Consider the following 19,853-nt stretch of genomic DNA (forward strand, 5'->3'; position numbering starts at 1 on the left):
TTCTGAGAACTTCTACATTGGTGAACACAGCCATGTGCCAGAAGGGTGGCACACCTCAACTCCACAGGGACAGAAACTCCTGTGCTCAGGACCTTTCCAGACCTTGCCCTGTGTATTTCTTCATCTGTTGTTCATCTGTATCCTTTATTACATCTTTTATTAATAAACCAGTAAATGTAATTCAAGTGTTTCCCTGAATTATGTGAGCTATTCTTGAAAATTAGTTGAATCTTAGGAGGGTGTCATGGGAACCATGGCCAGTGGTGGGAACCATGTGATATGGGTACATGTCACAACCTAGACCTTGTGATTGGCATCTGAAATGGGGGGCAGTTTTGTGGAACTGAGCCTTTAACATGTGAGATCTAACACTATCTCCAGGTAGATGATGTCAGAATTGAATTGGAGGATACCCTGCTCTTTTCTGCTGGAGAATTTCTTGATGTGTGCGGAAATCCCTTCGTGCATTCAGTATCAGAAGTAATGTGTTGCGTTAGAGTATGAAAAACACTTTGGTTTTTCCTCTATCTCAAAGAAGTCACAGCAGGAGATCAGATAGTAAAGGAGATATAGGTCAGGGAATTTATTCCTCTGGCTCTTATGGCTGAGAATCACCTAGAGCTCCCTCCTTCCCTCCCTCCCTGCCTCCTTCCCTTCCTTCTTTCCTTCCTAGACAGGGTGTCACTCTGTTGCCCTCGTTCTCTCATTGCCTCTCTCCTTTCCTCCCGCCTTTCCTTCCTTCCTTCCTTCCTTCCTTCCTTCCTTCCTTCCTTCCTTCCTTCCTTCCTTCCTTCCTTCCTTCCCTTCCCTCCCTCCCTCCCTCCCTCCCTCCCTCCCTCCTCCCTCCCTCCCTCCCTCCCTCCCTCCTTCCTTCCCTCCTTCCCAGGATCTCACTCTGTTACCCAGGCTGTGTGCAGTGGTGTGATCCCTAGTAGCAGGAACTATAGGTGCACACTACCACACCAGTTAGTTTTTGGTTTTTTTTTTTTTTTTTTTTTTTTTGGAGAAATGAGGTCTCACTATGTTGCTCAGGCTGATCTTGAACTCCTGGACACAAGTGATCCTCCTGTCTCAGCCTCCCAAAGTGCTGGGATTACAGGAATGAACCACTGCAACCACTGTACCCAGTCAGAAAGCAACTTTCTAAGTCATTTTCTGTAATACTGCCTTTTACAGTTAAGTTTTCTCTCCTTTTCTTGTTTTGCTGAAAAATATCAAAATGTGAATTATTTCCCTAGGACATGGAAGTATTGGGTCAATAAAGTTATTAAAAAGGGGTGGGGCATGACCCTATTTCTAGCCCCTCCAAACATTTTAATGTCTTGCTTATTAGAGTGCATACTGCCACAAAAATACGTTTGCTTTCTCATTTCAACAGACAAGTCAGAGTAAAACTTTCATATAAAATAATTTGTTTTTAAGATAAGGAGTTGTCCTGGGAATTAAGACTTTGCCCTAGTTTTAGAAAATACTTGCTGTGTAATCATATGCAAAATTTCCATTTTTTCCTAGGAAGCATATGTTTGCATTTTTGTGTACAGAATACAGTCAACTTTCAAATGTGACTACAAATTTCAACATAAAAATACATTTAACAATGTTCCCCAAATAAGCATACAAAATTCACATCTATAAACATTATACTATGGATTACTAATATTGTATATTTATGCCATTTAAATAATGATGGTTGTCTATTTATGACTACATTTTTGCCCTATAGTTAAGGATAACTTTTTTCCCCTTCTTCTGATGATTCAATCTTAGACAACTGTACTGTTTAAGTGCCTGTGAGCTATTGTAATTACATAGCTATTAAGGAAATTTCTTTGCTTCAGGTATCTCTCCAATGTGAGTTGGCCTAATTAAATAAAAATAATGAATGGGCTTGGGTGCTAAGAGGAGCTGGTTCAAAGCATGGAATAAAATAGTTCCTTGTATAGTTGAGCTGATATTTATCATAACTGTCTGGAATAGCACAGAGAATGCCAATTTCAATTGTAATGAACAGTACTAATTAGTTCCCATTAGCAGAAAAACAGGGATCCACATCATTAGTTTTCCCTCCAACTCCTATAAGCATTAGGATTTTTAAAAAAATTCTGGAAAGTTTAGCAATGTCAAAAATTTTTAAGCTTAAAAACAATATTACTGTGAGATATTTAAAAGAATTCTGGAAAGGTAATACAAGAGATAAATTATTCAAGAAAATGCCTTTTTGCAAATGTACAAAATGGAATTAATAAAGAGCCAGTTTCTCATTAATTATAAACAGAAATAAACTTCAGGGTTTTCAGAGCAGGTATGTATAGTTTATGTATAAATTACAGTCATCCATCAATATCAGTTAAGGATTGATTCTATGACCTCCCACAGATACTAAAATCTATGAATGCTCAAGTCCCTGATACAAATGGCATAATATCTGCAGATAACCTATGCACATCCTCCCATATACTGTCATCTCTAGATTACTTGTAATACCTAATACAATGTAAATGCTATGTAAATAGTTCTACTGTATTATTTAGGGCATCATGACAAGAAAAAAGTCTGTACATGTTCAGTACAGATGCAGATTTTTTTCAAATATTTTTAATCCCAGGTTGGTTCATGAATACATCCAACTGCATGTATAATTTATATATAGCTACAAATAACTCTGTGAATGTTTGCCATTGTGCATTCTTTTATCTTTATTAGAAATCATGCTGAAAGCTGGAACTAAATGCTTTATTGCAACTATCTTTGTTTTAGAGAAAACGTTCTTTCCTGTCCCTCATTGCTTCTGGATGACTCTCAACAGTAAGTTTTGTTCTACTTAAAGTGGTTTCTTGCTAAAAGTTTACTCATTAATAATTTATGTCAAATATTTACAAATTTTCATCTAAAGCTGCCTCATTCTAAAACACCACAGCCTTTTATTATGGCATCCAGGATTTGTGATCAATGGAAAAACTCATAAAGAAAAAAATATAAAGTGCTTAGGAAAAGTCTTATCTTGAAGTGGGTACATATTTCTACCCTAAGATAATGCAGATGCTGCTATAAACATAGTAGAACTGGGAATTGCTCCAGATAAATTCACCAGGAAGTCTTGCCTTGCTAAATTAAAATGGCCCCACACAACTACATTTCAATACTAACTGAAGAGAGAATTGAACCCTTGGCTGGTAAAGGTTTTCAGAAACAAGCATTTCATTATTCACATAAATCCTGTTTTAACCTTTGAAGCAAAATGATCTCTGAAACATATTAATACTTAAAAATAGTAAGTACTATTAATACTTAAGTATACCTTTGAATGGATAATTTGAAGTTTCTTACTAGTAAACTCATAATATCTCTAAAATAAACCACGATAATTTTCAAACTTGCGTAGTGCTATGACAAACAACTTAGTGAAGTCAAAACCAAACCCAAATCTCCTTGATTATTCAATAAACATTCAATTTGTTCATTTCCCATAGACAAAAAAAAAATCCCAGTTTTTATACCCTACATATGACCTAAATAAAATAAACCTCAGATAAATTTGTATGATCACATAGATGTTTCCTCACATCAAATAACTGTATTTTGTTTTAAAAAGCAATACTTCTAGAAGATTGTATGTAATATACCCTTGATATTGGCCATTAAAACCTTTACTGATAATCAGTCATTATGGTCTCTGTAAAGTACTTAAAAACATGGTCTATAAATAGGGTTCTTGAAGTCTAACCCTACAGAAGAGGACAAAGCATAACATAATACTGAGAATTACAGCAAATCTAACTCCAAGAAGAAAAAAGACTTTTAACTTTTCTCTTTTAATCACATGCTACAGTTAGTATACTTAAAACAAAAAAACAAACAAACAAACAAACAAAAAAGCATTGTATTTTCCTAAGAAGACAATCGGGCTTCATGGCTCAAAAAAGAAAAAGAGAGAGAGAAACCCAGTGAGCCATACAATATGTGGCAATGAGGCACTAAAGCTGTGAGCCCATTTTACCAATGCTGTCCTAGCTAAAGAATTGCTGTCTCTATGTTAGATACAGGGCATGTGCCTATTTTTGTTGAGGACTCTAAAGTATAAAACTTGAATTTAATCTTGCTACTCTTTCAGGCCTTGCTTACAGCAAAGTAGTTCCATGGGATTTAGGTAACAGTATAATGTTATACAACTGTGCCCTCTACATATCTAAGCTAAACTTAAAGTTCAAAACGATCTCATTCACTCAGTCATTTTTACAGTCAAAATAAGATACTTAGTTTCAGTTTTCAGTTTTTTGAATGGAAATGTATAATTGAAATTGGATACTATTAAGCTTTCAGTATGAAAGAATTTCCCCTAATTCTCCTTCTCCATGAACATAACATCTATAACACCATAACATCCTTGAAGTTTTCAGGGAGCCTAGGGTAAACTATCAGCCAGACTTAATTATTGAACCACTCCTAGACTATATTAATCACTGTTCTGAAAAAATGTTGATAAAGAAACTCAAATTATGCTACGTCAATTTGACTTTATCCATTTCTCTGAGAGTTTAGGAATAGCAACTTGTTAAGTCTGACTGTCTGTCAAAGGTAAAAGTCAAAGCTTACCTGTGTATACTAGTACTGCATTGCTATTAATTACAAAGAAAATATATTCAGATGTCTTTGCAGCTCTTGTCTTGTATTAAACTATCATTTGATTTACACCATCTCCCCAATTTTTCTGTTTGAAAAAAGGTGAGCTAAGAAGTATTTCAATATTCTTAATTTTCCTGATTTTTCCAAATATTTCTGCTTAAATTATTTTTAACTTTTTTAGTTTGAAACGTTTATAGACTCACAGGGAGTTGCAATATTGGTATAAGACTCCCATGAACTCCTTACCCAGCTTCTCCAATGGTGACACTTTAAATAATTTTAGTACAATAACAAAACTAGGAAATCATTATTAGTACAATACTGTTAACTACAGACCTTAGTTCTCACAAGTTTTTACATGTACGCACTTGTCAGTATACGTATCCTTTTATGCAACTTGATTCCATGTATAAAGTTGTGTAACAAACCCCTCTCCACAAGGGGGCACCTTGCTACTGCCATTCTTGATCCCTGTCAAATATTAATCTATTCTCCATCTTTTTAGTTTTATCGTTTTGATAATGTTATATAAAGGCAAACATACAGTATAGGTAACCTTTTCAGACTTTTTTTTTCATTAAGCACAATGCCCTTGAGATCCATCCAACTTGTTGCAAGTATTAATAGTCCATTCTTTTTTATTGCTGAATAGTATTCCATTGCACAGATATACCAGAATCATTCACCTATTGAACGATATTTGGGTTATTTCCAGTTAGGGGGCCACGAAGAATAATATTGCTATAAACATTCTTGTGCAGATTTTCATGTTAATATAAGTTGTTATTTCTCTGGAATGAATCCCCAAAAGTGCAATTACTGAGTCTTATGGTAGTTGCATGTTCAGTTTTGTAAGAAACTGACAAACTATTTTCTAGAGTGGCTGTACCATTTTACATTCCTACCAGCAATGTATGCGTGATCCAGTTTCTCTGCATCCTTGTCAGCATTCAGTGTTGTTACTTTTCAATTCTAGACATTCTGATAATGTCATTCTATAATGAGATAATATCTCATTATAGTTTAAATTTACATTTTCCTCATATTAATTGCGAAAAGAGAAGAAATTTTCATATATGCATGTGCCATCTTATATGCTCTTTGGTGAAATGTCTGTTCATGTCTTTTGCCCATTTTATAATTGGACTTTTATTTATTTGTTTAACTGTTGAGATTTGAGAACTCTTTATATATTCTTGATCCAAGTTCTTTGTCGAATTTGTGAATATTTGTGGTTTGCAAATATTTTCTTCCAGTCTATAGCTTGTTTTATCATTCTTTTAATAGTCTTTGGCAGGGCAAAGGTTTTTAATTTTGATGAAGTCCCATTTATCAATTTTTATAAAATAGATCATGCTCTTGGTGTCACATATAAGAACATATTGCTTACTCCTTGCTTAGGTCCCAAAGCATTTTGTGTATATTTTCTTCTAAAGCTTTATAGTTTAAAATTTTATATTTAATTCCATGATCTATTTTGGGTTAACTTTTATATAAGGTGTGCAATTTAGGTAGAGTTTTTTGTTTTTTGTATTTTGTTTTTTTTTTTTTTTTGCCTATGGATGTCCAATTGTAGAGCAATGGTTATTGAAAAGACTATCCTTCTTCCATTGAGTTGCTTTTATACCTTTTATGCTCCTCTATTCTGTTTTATTGTTTCATTGTTCTATATGTCTATCTCTCCAATTACTATAGCTATGTAGTAAGTCTTAACACTGACTAGAGTGATTCTGTTGTTCTTTTTCAAATTGTTTTTTCCATATAAAATTTAGAATAAGCTTGTCTACAGCCACAAAAAGTCTTCAGATTTTGATAAAAATTATGTTGTACCTACAGATACATTTCAGGAGAATTTAATTAAATTATTTTTTGTGTCACTTCATGTGAAATTTTTAAGAACCTTTTAAAATTTAAATAATAAAATATATTATCAAACAATTATAAAATTGTGCATTTTACATGGTTTTTTTTTCTTATTAAACCTTTTAATGTTTCATAAGAAGACAGTAACACTGAAAAATAACGGTACCTTTCTACTAGCTCTCTACTTCCTTGTTATGTTCCTCACCAATAAAGATTATGTGGTACATTACTTTTTTATTTTTAGAAGTTCACCAAATGAGTTATGGTTTTCATTCAAACCTATTGTAAAATATTCCTATCAACAGTAACACCTCTTAATTGCCAAGAATAATTATTCTATTTAAAAAAAAAACATGTTAATATAAGGAATGCTTAATGTCATAACTGGGATAATTTTGCCCAATAAAATTTTATCCATTGCTTTGCCAGTTTAAATTCTTTTTCCTATTACTCTGGCTGACTTCTCTAACTTTCTACCAGAAAAATAATGAATTTAACACATGGCTATATATATCACTCATATATATAATACATATCATATGTAATATATATCTATTTCAATTTCTATAATTGATACACATTAATGTTTTTGCACTAAATCCAAAGAGTATTATTAAGCAGATAAAAACCACGTTCTTGCCAATCTTGTTATATGTTAAACCATTTAATATAAATTGTGCCCATATTTATATATAGAATTATTTAGAAGCACTTAATTTCAGATTAAAAATAAGTTTAAATACTTTAAAAAATATTTTGACAAAGCAACAAAATTCGCATTGAGAATTTCACTCTTAATAGAAGAGAAAATACTCAAAAATTGGTAGAGTTCTGAGTCAAATATGGGCAGGTTTTGAATTTCACAGCTAAATATAACTTAGAGAAATGAAAAACATTTAAGTTAGGAACATTTTTCCCAGAAAGTGAAAAAACAAAACAAAACAAAACAAAAATCACCTCTTTGATCTCATACTATTGATATTCTTTTAGTATTTTTTTTTTTCTTCTTGAGATGGAGTCTCACTCTGTCGCCCAGGCTGGAATACAGTGGCATGATCTTGACTCACCCCAACCTCTACCTCCCAGGTTCAAGAAATTCTCTCACCTCAGCCTCCCAAGTAGCTGGGACCACAGGCACGTACCACCACACACAGCTAATTTTTGTATTTTAGGCTGAGACAGCGTTTTATCTTATTGGACAGGCTGGTCTTGAACTCCTGACCTCAAGTGATCCACCTGCCTCAGCTTCCCAAAGTGCTGGGATTACATGCGTGAGCTACCATGCCTGGCCACTTTTAGTATTTTAAATGCCAAAAAGTTCAAAATGTAACAGCCTTAAAATCTAAAGTTATATAATATAAACAACAACAACAACAACAAAAAAAAAACAGTTTATACTGTCTAACTGGATAATTTTTTAAGAGTAAGAAAACAAATGTGCTAGTTTTGAGTCTCATCTAGTGTGGTAAAGTAGAAATAATAAGAACGCAAGATGAGTATTTCAGAAATAAAATTTTCTTAAAATAGACCATTATTTTTATTTACAGTATTAGGATACTTTTACTTCCACTTATATTTGTCAGTACAATTGGTCTAAAATAGACATTCTTGTAGTTAGCGAATGGCACAGAGATATGCACAAGTCCTTATACATGACTTACTCTTTGCTAAAAACAGAATAAGTTGTAAAGAAATATTTGGACAGGTTTGATACTATTCATGTTATTTGGGTGGCAAAGAGTGAAATCAAGCAGCCAGTGCATGCATTATATTGGTTCCCTAGGGTAATACTTCACATGGTGTGGTTTCCAAAGCAGCAGAAGCAGTATCACAGAGATATTTCTTAGAAATGCAATTCTAGGGCTCTACCCTAGACCTGTAAGAGAAACTGTGGGGTAGAGCCCTGCAATCTGTTTTAACAAGACTTTCAAACGATTCTGATAGATATCCTAGTTTGAAAAGTAATGATTTAGGACAAAGCAACATCTGGATGTCCTGCCCACCAGCCTTAGAAAAAGCTTTTGCGTTTCGGATTCCCCGCAAAGGACGGCATTACTGACATTGTGGATGAGACCATTCTTTGGTGAACTTTTAGCATCCCTTGCCTTCTGGCAAGAATAGCAATAAATAATGTGCCTACATATTTACCATATACTCAAGGGTTGGTAAGAACCTAGTTAAGAATCAATAATAGAGGAAAAGGCTGCCTTTAGCCCTTTCATTCTTCACCTTGTATTCACCTCTTTCCAAAGACCTTGACCACACTCTTCCCTTGCTTCCCCAAATCACTTCTGCTGGGAGAAGAAAGAAGGGGTGCTGCTGTTGGTTTATAGAAACACACAACAAAGGAGTAGGGACTATGGCACACAGACTTTTTATTGAAGTCAATTTTTATTAGTTATACATCACTATCTTGTTTTATATTTTTTCCTAATGTTAAGTGTCAGTTCATTCTTTTCAACCCCAAATATTTTACAGAAAATAAATGGGAAAAAAACCAGAGTATTTATATAAATGATCCTCATAAGGATAAGTCTTTACATTTAAAACTTTAGTCAACAATAATAACTATACATAAAGGTTGATAAGAATATCTCACTACTAAGAGGATAATCTGCCACTAGAATTAAAGAATTTCATTTTTCCTAGAAATATCAATTCAATCAGTGATCTACATAGAGTTAGAATATACCAGTTCATAATTCTTGTTCTAAGATTTCATATTTTATTATCCCAAGCAATGTCATCTGCTAGCTTTAAAGCCCTCTAGAAAGAAGACACTATAATATCTCCTTCTGATAAAACTCTGGCATTAAATTTTTTCCTTTTATCTCAGCTGAGAAGTACATACACTTGACCGACAGTTGAACTGCTCGGCTATCCCCGAGACTGCAAGACCAGCCCCTCCACTTCCTCCTCATCCTTAACTTACCTAAAATGAAGATGATGAGAACGTACACCTTGATGATGATTCATTTCCACCTAATAAATAGTAAATATATTTTCTCTTCCTTATGATTTTTATCACCTTTTCTCAAGCTTACTTTATTATAATACATATAACATATAAAATACGTGTTAATCAACTGTTTAGGTTATTGGTGAGGCTTCCAGTCAACAATAGGCTATTAAGTTTTTGGGGAGTCAAAAGTTACATGCACATTTTTAACTGCATGGGGATTCAGCGACCCTAACCCCCATGATGTTCAAGGGTCAGTTGTACTCTAAAGTAGGGGACAAGGGATGAGGGTGAATGGGTGGTAATGTTTAAGGTTTTTATGCACTCTCCCCATATTACTCTCCCTAGAAGATGGTACTTTCATGTAACTTAAAAGCAAAATTAAGTTCTCAGGTACATTTAATGGGGCCATATTTCTAAGACATCGAATGTGTGAATAAAAGAGATTATAACTGGAACAACAACTAAGCACCTTCTTGTCTTCTTTATCTTATGTAAGGTCATGCTTCTGACTATCCTCCCTCCTACATGATTGATATAGTTATTATGAGCTAGTAGCAACCTCTAATATAGGAACCACCTACCTAAGAACTACTGGAGAACAGAGAGGGCCACAGTGAAATAATACATGGATTAAGTGGCTTAGGCCAGCTCTGTTCTAGGTCTTAAGGCAAAAGACCATAACCCTCTTTTATACTCAGAGGACAAAAATTCACAAGGCAAAAACAGAGGGTGACTCTGGACTTAACAAAGGAGTCCTCAGGCTCAAACAGTATTTACCCTCATTCATCACACAGAGAAGGAAATCACACAGGTATTTGAGGCCAAATAGTAAAAGAGTATGCAATAGCCTGGATGTTCTCAGTGAAGTAGAAGACTATTAGTTGAATATTGATGATCACAGCCAAATCTCTTTGTGTTAGGGAACATGATTAATACTAACTAAAACCTTTCATTCTTTACTTTATAAAATTCATTTTGTATAGAATAGCACAAGAATCTGCATGAGAACTTTGACTATATATCTCACTTCAAAGATGAAAATAAAGGTAAACCATCTGGAATTCAACTCAGTAGGTATATTTTTCACACAGATGTGGGTATAGTAAATCTGAAACTACTGTTCATATATTGAGAGACTGACAAAATGAGCAAATGCAATAATGATGTTAAGGGCTATTATTTTTACTGTTGGAAAAGGCAGATACAGATACTGAATTTGGAAAAAGCAGGAAGAATTCTGTATTATTAGATTTGAATTAGATGTATCTGTATAAACTCACGATTTTTAGTATACATATATATAGATAGATGGATAAAAGATATAGATATATCAGTAGACATTGATGTGTATAGTTGTATACGTATGTGTACCTGAATGTATGCATACATCTATTTCCTAATAGATCTATACATACAGGTCCCTACTGAGATGACCTAGAAGCTATAACAGTTCATTAACAATGAGCACACCTAGTGCTCTAATCTTAATTTCTAAATGCCCTTCTCTAGTAAAGGGATCCAGGACTCCTTCGAGAAACAGCTGACTCTAGGGCTGGGGCAGGTAAATGACAAGATAAACCTGTAATATGTCGTTATGCCAGAAATTAAGGAAGTCACCATAGAATGATTGGGGGCATTTCCAAGGGATCAAAAGTCAGGTTGCCACTCACAACCTGGGACAACTTGAGCATTAAAACTAATAATAATAGTGTTGAATTATAAGTCACTTAATAAAATAAAAACTTATGAGTTGATACTGACGGTAAATAAGGAAATAAAAAGTGGAGAAAAAAACTTTCTTACAGAAGAGTGGCAACTAATAAATATAGAAGGATGACAGTTGAAAATCACCATTTTGTAACTATCATAGGCAAGAAGCATCCAATGACTATAAACTAGTGAGTGCAAGGTTGAAAAAAAAACAAGTTATTACATAGTCTCAAAGTATCTCTCTACAAATTACTTATTAATTCAATAAAGCTTAACCAAATAGCACTGTGTGCAAACTGACATAATGTGCCTCCTGATAGGCTGCACTGAGAAGAATAAAACATTGCATCTATGATATTCCTGCCCAAAATGCATAACTTGAATCTACTCATGAGGAAAATCAGACAAATCCAAATTGAGAGACATTCTATAAAAATATGGCCTGAACTATTCCAAAAATGACCATGTTATTAAAGACACAGGCTGTAAACTGTTTCACCTTAATGCAACTAAACGTGCCAAAATCTGCCAGACTATAGGTTACATAATAATGTGTACTAAATTAAAGATCCTGTTTGATAACTATACTATAAAGATGTAAAAGAATGTCCTGTTTCGGCTGGGCGCGGTGGCTCACACCTATAATCCCAACACGTTGGAGCCCGACGCGGGCGGATCACGAAGTCAGGAGATCGAGACCATCCTGGCTAACACGGTGAAACCCCATCTCTACTAAAAATGCAAAAAAAAAAAAAAAAAAAAAAATTAGCCACGCGTGGTGGTGGGGGCCTACAGTCCCAGCTACTCCGGAGGCTGAGTTAGGAGAACGGCGTGAACATGGGAGGCAGAGCTTGCAGTGAGCCAAGATCGCGCCACTGCACTCCAGCCTGGGCGACAGAGCCAGACTCCATCTCAAAAACAAAACAAAAAAAGAAATGTCCTGTTTTTAGGAAATATTTAAGCATTTAGGAGTCAAAGTGAACAATGTCTGCAACCTACTCCCAGTCTATTAAAAATACAATAATAGGCTGGGCGCGGTGGTTCACGCCTGTAATCCCAGCATTTTGGGAGGCCGAGGTGGGCGGATCACGAGGTCAGGACAACCAGACCATCCTGGCTAACACGGTGAAACCCCGTCTCTACTAAAAATACAAAAAATTAGTCGGGCGTGGTGGTGGGTGCCTGTAGTCCCAGCTACTCGGGAGGCTGAGGCAGGAGAACGGCGTGAACCCAGGAGGTGGAGCTTGCAGTGAGCCGAGATCGCGCCACTGCACTCCAGCCCAGGCGACACAGCGAGACTCCATCTCAACAACAACAACAACAACAACAACAACAAAATATATATATATAATGTACATTAAATTCTCAGTTCTCTTTTCTTGAAACTAAAAAATCTCAATTATTTCAGCCTTTGAAATCTACATGAGATAAAAGAAGTTAAAGACTTTCCTAGATAAAGCAGAAATTTGGGACGTTTAAAAAAAGAATCTGTAGTTTCAAGTCATTCAGTTGAATAAAAAATAATTGAGTATCTAGCTCAAGGAGTCCTACATTCAAAGAGTTCACAGTCTATTGAAGAAGAAAAACATGCACATAAATAATTACAGTGTAACAGAAGCATAATATAAATACAAATATGAAGTATAAGAAATTACAGGCCGGGCACGGTGGCTCATGCCTGTAATCCCAGCACTTTGGGAGGCCAAGGCGGGTGGATCACAAGGTCAGGAGATCAAGACCATCCTGGCTAACATGGTGAAACCCCATCTCTACTAAAAATACAAAAAAATTAGCGGGTGTGGTGGTGGGCGCCTGTAGTCCCAGCTACTCTGGAGGCTGAGGCAGGAGAATGGTGTGAAACCGGGAGGCAGAGCTTGCAGTGAGCCGAGATTGCCCACTGCACTCTAGCCTGGGCGACAGAGCAAGACTCTCTCAAAAAAAAAAAAAAAGAAAAAAGAAAGAAATTACAAAAGGTCCAGCCTAGGCAACACAGTGAGACCTCTGTCTCTACACAAAACTGAAAAATTAGCCAGGTGTGGTGGCATGCACCTGTAGTCCTAGCTAATCGGGAAGGTAAGGTGGGAGGATTGCTTGCACTCAATAGTTAGAGGCTGCAATGAGCTATCATTGAGCCACCGCACTTCAGTCTGGGTGACGGAGTGAGACCACGTCTCTAAGAAGTAAAAAAAAGTAAAAACAACAAAAAAGAGAAAGCACTAACAGGATATCAAGAGGTAGTAATTAATGTGACTTCCATATGAGCAAATATTTAACATTCACAATTTTCGTAGGCACTGTGCTAATTGCTTTCCATATTAATGCATTGACTGTACCAACAACTCCATAAGGTATACACTATTATCTCCATTCCACAGATGAGGCAACCAAGGCACAGAGAAGATGAGTATCTGGCCATGGGTTATCTAGCTAGGTAGTTAACTAAATTTCAGGCAGGTTGACTCCATAAAGAAGACTTAATGAAGGAAACAGCATTTGAATTGATCCTTAAAAGGCAAGTATAATTTCAACCAGCAAGGGGAGTGGGAAGAATAATATTCAAGGCTGGAAGAAAAAAGGAAAGACATGTAAATAGTAAATATAGGTTGTATAAAAGAAACAGTAAAAAGTTCAAGGGATGGTAGATAAGATATGGGGAGAGAAATGGGTAAGAGCAGAGGATGGCAGATTGGATAGGCCTAAAAAAAATAGCTTCTATCATGAGGATTAATACAGCATTTATTAGTAAAAAGAATGGTTATTATAATATGCACCCAAATCTTGATGTAATTCAATGAATTCAGTATGAGGAGTCAGTCGTTGGGACATCCAAATGAACCAAGTACCAATAAAATCTTACTATAATACAGGTTGTATTAGAGATTTCTCCTGACAGTACAGAAACATACATCTTAAGAGTGTTTTCATAGTGATCCTTCACACCCCTACATAGTTTTATTTCACAAAGATCCTATTATCATGCAATGTTTGAAATTACCAGAACTGAAAACAACAAACTTAAAATGCCACAATTCTGCCTTACTTTAACAGACTATAAACCTTTTAAGAAACAGTGAATGTAATGTGAGTAAACCCTATAGCCCTGCTATTAGAGTTGCTTCTTTGTCATAATATTATGAAAACAAGATGATCCAATTATAGGGATACAATGAGTAATATATTCCATGAACTCTGTTAGATATTAACTTCTAACCAGAAAAACGACCAGTCATGAATGTTTAATGTGAGATCTCCTTCAGTTCGTAGCTGATGTAATTGTTTGCTCATACTAATAAGTGAAAATATTATTTTGGCTCCAAGTAAATAAATTATGGATAAAGCAAAACATGTGGCATTTAGAAAACTCTGTTTTCATTTCTTGATAAACATAAATATTAATGAAAATTGGATTTTTACGCTTAGTAAACTCTAAGTTTAGCTTGTTCAAAATCAGTATTATAACTTAAGTGTGTACAGTCAAAAATCAATTGTAAGTACCATAAAAACATTTAAATTTTTGAAATATCAGAAAATATATAAAATTAAAACACTAACAAATTATTTACTATCTTTGTATACAATTAATAAAAGACCAAAAATTCAATTTTATTTGTCACAGTATTATGACAAGTTCATGTATAACCACAGAAGAGTTGGAATAGCCAAAGCAATCCTGAGCAAAAGGAACAAAGCTGAAGGCCTCATACAACCTAATTTTCAAATATACATATATATAATTTTCAAATATATTTATTTAAAAACAGTAAAAACAATTTTGTTTTTATAAAATATCTTTGGGGCAGAAATATTAATTCTCCAACATGATCTTCTTCCATACTGAGAGAATTCTAAATTATTTCCTTGATTAGCAGAATAGAATTGACCCGTGAGATACAGGCAATATTAGGTAGTATCACAGAAAAAAAGAATATGAAAAGGGAAGGCAACTACTTCAAAGAGTATTAAAAATTAAAAGTTATATATGGCTAAATATAAAACTAAAGAATAAGTGAATAATTGAAGAAATTGAGCTATTCTAAAGAATTCTCTATCTAAAAAACACCTAAAATGGTATTTAAAATTAAACAAGCATCCTTTACATGCCTAGGTGGGTTTCTCAGAATAAGGAAAATTTATAGGGCTTTAAGAACGTGAGGGGGTAAAAAGTTGGGGGGATTGCTGAAAATCTGTATAATAAGTCTTGAACTGACACTATGGCTGCTCTGAGGGTATTTGCTAATAATAGGGACCCAGACTTTAACAGTAGGACAAAAAGAGGCCAGTCCTTTATCCCAGCATGATGGAGAGTTGGAACAAATATCACTACCTGAAAGCAGAAACCTTCAAAAGCTATATTCCCTCTGAAAAGACACATGAAAAAAGTTCTACCCAACAACAAAGGAAGATGATAAAAGGTAACTTGTCTGTTTAAGTCTCAGTTTTAGATGAAAAAATGTTTAAAGAATCTGTGCTTAAGAAGCCCCTAACACTCCATATGCCCGAGCCTCCCATACCCCCACCACAAAAACAGCCTAAACAACTAATAAATAACTACATCACAATGAAAATGACTAAAGGAGAGTGCTGGAGTACATCAAAGAAGTAACAGAAATGCAGGCGAACACAGGAACTCAGGATAGCCATACAGAGAACTGAAGGAAACACCTGGTCTCCACCACCCCATTCCCCAGCAGGGATCAGATGGGAATTAGGAGGAACTTCTCCCCATGGGGAAAGGCTAGCAAAAGGCAAGCAAAACTATAGTCCTCACTCCAGTAGTGAGGACTATAGTTGTTCAAAGTGTTGATCGGTGTACTGAAGTCCAGCTGAGGGAGCTGCCTATAGTCCACATAGCCATCTTCCCACAGAGAAGGAGCTGACACTATGCCTTGCACCCTGGGGCCTATGTGGCTACTGCACAATGCCATCTTCAAACTGGAACTACTGTTGGAGTGTTGCTCAGAGGCGAGTACCCACAATATCCCTTCATCTCTGAGGCTAAGCTGCTGCCAAACCACTCTTGCCCAGTGCCCTGACATCCCCGAGCCTAGCTGTGACCAGCTCTTATACCACTCCCTGTGGGCTCAAGCAGTAGTGGAGCTGCTTCATGCACTCCTCCTAGTCCCCACTCACAGCTAGAGCTGAAGCTGCGCACTCATTCCTGGAGAAATGGTGTTCAGGCAGAATCGTTCCATCCCTCAGTCATGTATGCGCCTGCTCTTAGGGGACTGAGCCGAAGCTGCACACTGCCTCTAAGGAAAATGATGGCCTGAAAGAGCTGTTCTAAAAATCTCTCCCAGTCTTTGCTACACTGTGCCTCTTTGGACCAGAACTGAAGCAACACAAGACATCCCAGGTAAATGGGGCTTTGACCAACAAGAGCAGTCATGCCCCTCTGTGTGTGAGCTGAAAAAGTACACAGTCTCTTGGAAAAACAGTACCTTGGCCACCAACTGCAGTCATGTCTTCCCAGTGCCTACGCTGAAGCAGTGTCCTACCTCCTAGAAATAGACCGATTATGAGTAACAAGTGGAATTAGTAATAAAAAGTCTCCCATCAAAGAAAAGCTTAGGACTTGATGACTTCACAACTGAATTATACCAAACATTCAAAGAAGATCTAATACCAGTTCTTCTCAAACTCTTCCAGAAAATTGAAGAGGAGGGAATTACTCAAAACTCATTCTATGAGGCTAGCGCTACCATGATACAAAAACTAGTCAAGAATACAACAGAAAAAGAGAAAATTATACAACAGAAAAAGAAAACTATAGGCCAATATCCCTGATAAAGAGTGATGCAAAAATCCTCAACAAAATACTAGCAAACAGAAAATCCAACAGCACACTACAACACTCATTACCATGATCAAGTGGAATTTATCCCAGGAATACAAGGATAATTCAACATATGCAAATCAATAAATCAGATACATTATATCAACAGAATGAGGGACAAAACTTATGTGATTATCTCAACAGATACACCAAATGCAGTTGATAAAATTCAACATCCTTTGTAGTAAAAACTCTCAACAAACTGGGTATAAAAGGAACATGCCTCAACATAATAAAGGTCATATGTCAAACCCATAGCTAACATCATACTGAATGGGGAAAACTGAAAGCTTTTCTTCTAAGAATTGGAACAAGACAAGGATGCCCATTCTCACCACTCTTATTCACCATACTGAATCCTACTAAGTCCTAGCCAGAACGATTAGGCATGAGAAATAAAGGGCATCCAAATTGGCAAGGAAGAAGTCAAATTGTCCCTATTTGCAGATGACACAATCTATATATAGAAAAACCTACCAAAAAGCTCTACCAAGAAACACTTAGAACTGATAAAGAATCTCAGCCAAACTGCAGGATACAAAATCAACATATAAAATTCTGTAGCATCTGTATACAGGAACAACAAACAAGACAAACGAGAGAAAAAAAAAAAAACAACGAATTTAAAGAAGTGAAAGACTTTTAGAAAAAAACTATAAAACACTGATAAAAGAAATTGAAGAGGATACACAAAAAAAAGACATCCATGTTCATGCATTATAAAAATGATCATAGTACCAAAAGTGATCTACAGATTCAGCATAATCTCTATGAAAATATTAATGACAATCCTCACAAAAATAGAAAAAAAATCCTAAAATTCATGTATAACCACAGAAGAGTCTGAATAGCCAAAGCAATCCTGAGCAAAAGGAACAAAGCTGAAGGCCTCATACAACCTAATTTTCAAATATACTGCAAAGTTATAATAACCAAAATACTGTGGTACTGGCATTAAAAACAGACACATAGACCACGGGAACAGAATAGAGAACCAGAAATGAATCCACTTGTCTTTGTCCATTTGTATATTGCTATAAAGGAATATCTGGGGCTGAGTAATTTATAAAGAAAAGAGGTTTATTTGGTTCACAGTTCTGCAGGCTGTATAAGAAGCATAGGGTCAGCATCTGATTCTGATGAGGGTCTTAGGAAGAAGCTTCCACTCATGGCAGAAGGCAAAGGGGAGCAGGCATCACATAGCAAAGGGGAGCGAGAAAGAGAGAGTAGAGGAGATACCAGGCTTTTTTCAACAACCAGTTATCATGGGAACTAAGAATGAGAACTCACACATTACCATGAGGATGTCACAAAGCCAATCATAAGGAATCTGCTCCCATGAACCAAACACCTGCCTTGAGATCCCATTTTCAACATTTGGGTTCAAATTTCAACTTGAGATTTACAGAGGACAAATATCCAAAGTGTATCTCTACTCATTTATAGCCAACTCATGTTTTACAGAGGTGTCAAGGACATTCACTGGGGAAAGGACAGTCTTTTCAATAAATGGTACTAGAAAAACTGGATATCCATATGTAGAAGAATAAAAGTAGACCTTATCTTTCATCATATACCAAAATCCACTCAAAATGGATTAAAGACTTAAATGTAAGACCCAAAACTATAAAACTACTAGAAGAAAATATAAGGAGAATGCTTCTAGACATTGGACTGGGCAAGTTTTTATGAATAAGACCATAAAAGCATAGACAACAAAAGCAAAAATAGACAAATAGAATTATATTAAACTAAAAACCTATATAAGCAAAGGAAACAATCAACAAAGTGAAGAGACAATCAGCAGAAAGAGAAAAAATATTTGCAAACTATTCATCCAACAAAAGATTAATATCCTGAATACACAGGGAATTCAAACAACTAAATAGCAAAAATAAATAAGTAGTCATCAGGAAAATGCAAATCAAACCCACAATATCTTCTCATCCCAGTTAGAATGTCTATTATTAAAAAGTCAAAAAATAACATGGTGAGGATGCAAAGAAAGGGAAACTCTTATATACTGTTGGTAGGAATATAAACTAGTACAGCCATTATGAAACACAGTATGGACTTTTCTCAAAAATGAAATTAGAACTATTATAGGATCTAGCAATTCCACTGCTGGATATATATCCAAAAGAAAAGAAATCAGTATAGTGAAGAGATATCTACATTTACATGTTTATTGCAGCACTATTCACAATAGCCAAGATATGGAATCAACCTAAGTGTCCATCAACAGAAGAAGAGATAAAGAAAATATGGTACATATATATGATGGAGTACTATCCAGTCATAAAAATGAAATAAATCTTGTCATTCACAGCAACACGGATGAGCTTAGAGGACATTATGCTAAATAAAATAAACCAGGCACAGAAAGACAAATATCACATGTTCTCACTTATATTTGGAAGGTAAAAAAAGTTGGTCTTAAAGAATTAGAGAGTAAAATAGTGGTTACTAGAGCCTGGAAAGGACAGACGTTGGTTAATGGATATAAAATTACAGCTAGATAAGAAAAATAAGTTCCTGGGTTCTACAGCACTGTTTGGTGACTATAATTAATAACAGTTCAAATAGCTGGAAGAGCAGATTTCAACTGTTCCTAACACAAAGAAATGATAAATGTCTGAGATGATGAATATGCTAATTATACTAATTTGATCATTACGCATTGCATACATGTATCAAAATATCACATTGTTCCCCATAAATATGCACAATTATGTGTCAATGAAAAAATAATAAATATAATTAAATTTAAACATTTTTTAAAGAAATTTGAAGCTGAAAAACCAATGCTAAGTGGTCTTAAGTCGTAGTACGTATAAGCAAATATAATCCCTTTCTGTGGGA

At 35.3% G+C, this 19,853-nt stretch overlaps 2 protein-coding genes across 4 annotated transcripts in view; one reads left to right on the top strand and one right to left on the bottom strand.

The window, feature by feature from the left end:
- The window catches only part of PPA2 (inorganic pyrophosphatase 2), a 1,020,900-nt gene that overhangs the window by 646,636 nt on the left and 354,411 nt on the right, over positions 1–19,853 (top strand). The window lies entirely within an intron of this gene.
- The window catches only part of GSTCD (glutathione S-transferase C-terminal domain containing), a 133,330-nt gene that overhangs the window by 89,894 nt on the left and 23,583 nt on the right, over positions 1–19,853 (bottom strand). The gene's annotated exons all lie outside the window — the stretch shown is intronic.

This window comes from Macaca thibetana, chromosome 5 (assembly GCF_024542745.1).
Source record: "Macaca thibetana thibetana isolate TM-01 chromosome 5, ASM2454274v1, whole genome shotgun sequence".
NCBI lineage: Eukaryota > Metazoa > Chordata > Mammalia > Primates > Cercopithecidae > Macaca > Macaca thibetana.